Raw genomic sequence first — 4317 nt, forward strand, 5'->3', positions numbered from 1 at the left:
AGCTCAGGGCCTGAGCACTGTCCTTGGACTTTCTCAAGGCTAGAGCTCTACCACCTGAGCCTCAGCACCACTTCCGGCTTTTTTCTATGTATGTGGTACCGAGGAATCGAACCCGGGTCTTCATGCATGCTAGGCAAGCACTTTAACCACTAGGCCAAACTCGCGGCCCTTAAGTAGTATTTTTTAAAGTACAAACCTAGGAAAAAGGGAGAGGAGTCATTTTATTTCAGAAAACCTGAGTCTGGCAGTCAGGCGTTATGGGAACAGAAGGTAGAACTTGGATGCTACTGGCTTAAACTAAATAAAAATGAGGTTCGGGGCACTTAAGCTGAGAAACAACAGTCTGTTGGAAAAATAAAAAAGACATAGACAATGTAAGAGGTGGAGTTGAACAGAAGACAAGGTGAGCAGGGGTAGTTGATACCCATACCGGACAGCAAGGCACTTGGAATATTTGTGCCTTAGTCACTTTCATGTGGCTTTAACAAAATGCAGTAGACTGGGAAAGAAAGAAAGAAAATTTGTTTCTCCCATCTCTAGAAGCTGGGAAGTCTAATATCAAGATGCCTTTAGCCTAGTGGCAAAGTGCTTGCCTCGCATGCACAAAGATACAGGTTCAATTCCTCAGTATCACATACATAGAAAAAAAGCTGGAAGTGGTGCTGTGGCTCAAGTGGTAGAGCTCTAGCCTTGAGAAAGCCCAAGGACAGTGCCCAGGCCCTGAGTTCAAGGCCCAGAATTGTCAGAAGAAAAGAAAGAGAGAGAGAGAGAGAGAGAGAGAGACAGACAGACAGACAGACAGACAGACAGAGACAGAGAGAGACAGAGAAAGAGAAAGACAGAGACAAAGACAGACAGAGAAATGGAAGGAAGGAAGGAAGGAAGGAAGGAAGGAAGGAAGGAAGGAAGAAAGGAAGGAAGGAAGGAAGGAAGGAAGGAAGGAAGGAAGAAAGGAAGGAAGGAAGTGCGGGCTGTAAGTGGTACTGTGGCTCAAGTGGTAGAGCACTAGCCTTGAGAAAGCTCAAGGACAGTGCCCAGGCCCTGAGTTCAAGCCCCAGGACTAACAAAAAAAATGTAAGATAGAATTTCAATGTTTTGACTCGTACTCCCTTAATGATTAAGGATGTAGAGTATTTCTTTATATATAATTATTCTTCTGAGAACTATCTGTTCAATTGACTTGCCCATTCAGTAATTGGATTACTTATTCTTTTGTGATTTTTGTTGTTGTTGTTGTTGTTGGTCCTACCCCTTGAGCCACAGCTTGACTTCTGGTTTTCTTGTGGTTAATTGAAAATAAGAGTCTCACAGACTTTAGTGCCCAGGCTGGCTTTGAAGCATGATCCTCAGATCTCAGCCTCCTGAGTAGCTAGAATTACAGACGTGAGCCGCCATATAGGGCTTTATTTGTGATTTTTTTTCCAAAGAGACATATTAACATAATTTATTAAATTCACCACACGAAGACGACATTACAGAAAACAAACTATGAGAACTAGAAGAGATGCAGAGATCATTAGCCCAATCCCCTCCTCCACATTTTAATAATGAGACACCTGTCTGATGTCCCAAAACACTATTATAAACAAGGCCAGGATGAGAGCCCAACACCTGCGCTCATGCAGAGGTGCTTGACTTCTGGAGGCACAGATCCACTGTGGAGGAGGAAGGGAGCATAGCTAGGTAGTATTTTGAACTAACAGCACCAGTGAAAACATATTGGTTTCAGATAAACCCAATACCTCAAAAGAAGGCTATAAAACTTTGATATTAAAACAATGATGAGATGTAAGCAAAACCACCAATAACTTAGCAAAAGAAATATGATGAGGGCTTTTCTGGGAGTGATGCAATTCTTGGAAAAGAGTGTTGAGGCTCTACACCAAGAAGACTGAGATGTGTCTTTTGGTGTCTACTATAGGGGAAAACCCGAAGAGATTCTGGAGTTTTCACAGCAGAGAGAAATTACTTCTATCTGTCCATGGCCTAGGAAATCTTCCTGCTCAAAACTCCTCCCTGATTGTCTGTACATTTCCTAGTTTGCAGGCAGGTAAGGTTGTCCATTCTAAGTTTAAGCTCCCTTACTGACTATGCCTGGACAGATTGCTCCACTTTGTGTCAGTAGGAGGCCTAGGTCAGCATGGGCTGAGGGTGGAGCAAGCAGATAAACAGTTTGTTGCTAAGAGCTGAGATATGTTTGCAGAAGGAACTTCATTTTTCTAGGATACACTCCAATCACTCTAGACTTCTGTGCTTCCAGCTTTTTGGGCTGAGATAAGTCTTGTCATTTTGCCAGAACTGGCTTCTGGCGCAGCTGGATTCCAGTGTCGAACAGAAGAAGGGAGGCTCTGCTACAGGGAAAAATAGGGACTAGGACACTGTATGGCCCCTGCTGGCAGGATAACTTCATTCAAAGGGCTGTGGTGACCAGAGGAGGACCTCATGACCCATCTGCCCAGCAAACACAACAGGAAGGAACTTAGGACTGGTGGCACACGCGAGTCTTGAGATCAGGGTGCAGCCCGGAAACAATCAGGAAGGCAGTCAGTGTTAAAAGCCTACAGGGAGGGGCCAGCGGTTTGGCCTAGTGGTAGAGTGTTTGCCTAGCATGCACGAAGGCCCCGGTTCAATTCCTCGGTACCACATACACAGAAAAAAGCCAGAAGTTGTGCTTGGCTCAAGTGTTAGAGCGCTAGCCTTGAGAAAGTCCAAGGACAGTGCTCAGGCCCTGAGCTCAAGCCCAGGACTGGCAAAAAAAAAAAAAAAAAAAAAAAGCCTACAGGGACAGCGGACTTCTCCCCGTTGAGAGGCAGCAGCAATGGTTGCTTCCATCTCCTCACAGCTCAGGTTTCCACCACTCGGGTAAGAGGCATGGGCTTGGAACTGAGGGGCTTCAATACCCTAACACTGTTCAGGTTCTCTATCTTGGACCAGGTCTGGGTGCTAAAGTTGCTGTGACTGATCTGTTTTTCTATCAGGTGTTCCATGCGATCATGCATCTCTAAGCTTTCAGTCTCCAGTTAGGCAACTTTTTCCTTAAGTTCCTGAATGAAGGCATCTTTGGACTGGATCACAGTTTTTTAATTCTGGAGCTGCTCTATCATTTGCTGGATTTTGTGCTGTTAGCTCTTGAGCATGTTATCTAAGTGATGAATCTTCTCTCACAACCCAGCCACTTCCTTTTCCAGAGTAACAGCCTTTTCTTGTTCTGCTTGGCAGTCAATGTGCTTGGTCCGAAGTTCCTTGAGGGCCATCTTTCCTTCCCTGACTTTCACCAGCAAGGACTGCTGCTCCATCTCCACCCCTAGCAAGTGCTTCTGCAGTTCTCTGACTTCTGCCTCTTTCTGTTCCACTGTGTCCTTCTCTCGCTGAAGGGACACGTTACTCTGCTCTGCTTCTCGCTGGTACTGGCTGAGTGTGACCTCAAAAGCCACACAATCTGACTGATGTTGTTGTTCATCCTCCTGTAGCTTGGCAGGCAAGTCCTACACAGTCTTCCTCAAACTCTCCACATCTTGGGTTTCATATGTATCCACCTCTGGTGAGCTATTGTACAGGGTGGTGGGACTCCGACCAAAGCCATTTGGCTTTTCTAGCACCACCTGTATCTCCTGTTGATTGAGTCTCCTACATCCCTGTCAAGTTTGCTACTTATATCCTCCTGGAGCTTCTGTAGACAGTTCTGGCCCCTTGAATATACTGGACCTCAGTCTTTAGCTGGTTAATATTCTTTTCATGGATCATCTTGTCTCCAGAACTTCCCTTCAAGTATACCTTAATGATCTCCTCATGTCCATCGTTGGATTCCACCAGTTCTGAAGCCAGGGAATGACCAGTTGAATGGCCAGGCACCATGGCATAAGTCTTCCTGCCTGCTGAGGTCGAGCCCTCGGGGTGTACATCCACCAGATTACACCAGTTCCACGTTCCATTCATCTTCCCATGGGGGTCACAGAACACAAACCCCCCCCCCCAACTGTCCGGCTCCTACTGGGCTTGTAACTTAAAAAAAAAAAACTCTTTATATATACCTTTCCTCTTCTTTCTTTTCTTTGTGCTTGTCATCATCTTCTTCTTCCTCCTCCTCTTCTTTCTTCTTCTTCTTCTTCTTCTTCTTCTTCTTCTTCTTCTTCCTCTTCCTCTTCCTCTTCCTCTTCCTCTTCCTCTTCCTCTTCTTCTTCTTCTTCTTCTTCTTCTTCTTCTTCTTCTTCCTCTTTTTTGCCAGTATTGGGCTTGAACTCAGGGCCTCATCTCTAGATTGTTTTTTTTTCTTCTCTGCTTCTGTAGCAGTACCTCCACTTCTGACTTTTTGTTGGT

The 4317-nt window shown here is 45.3% G+C and overlaps 1 pseudogene; it reads right to left on the reverse strand.

The window, feature by feature from the left end:
* Positions 1-2843: 2843 nt before the first annotated feature.
* LOC150065422 (tuftelin pseudogene) lies at positions 2844-3936 on the reverse strand (annotated as a pseudogene).
* Between the last annotated feature and the right edge of the window lie 381 nt (positions 3937-4317).

This window comes from Megascapheus bottae, chromosome 3, assembly GCF_031878675.1.
Source record: "Megascapheus bottae isolate mThoBot1 chromosome 3, mThoBot2.hap1, whole genome shotgun sequence".
NCBI classification, from domain to species: domain Eukaryota; kingdom Metazoa; phylum Chordata; class Mammalia; order Rodentia; family Geomyidae; genus Megascapheus; species Megascapheus bottae.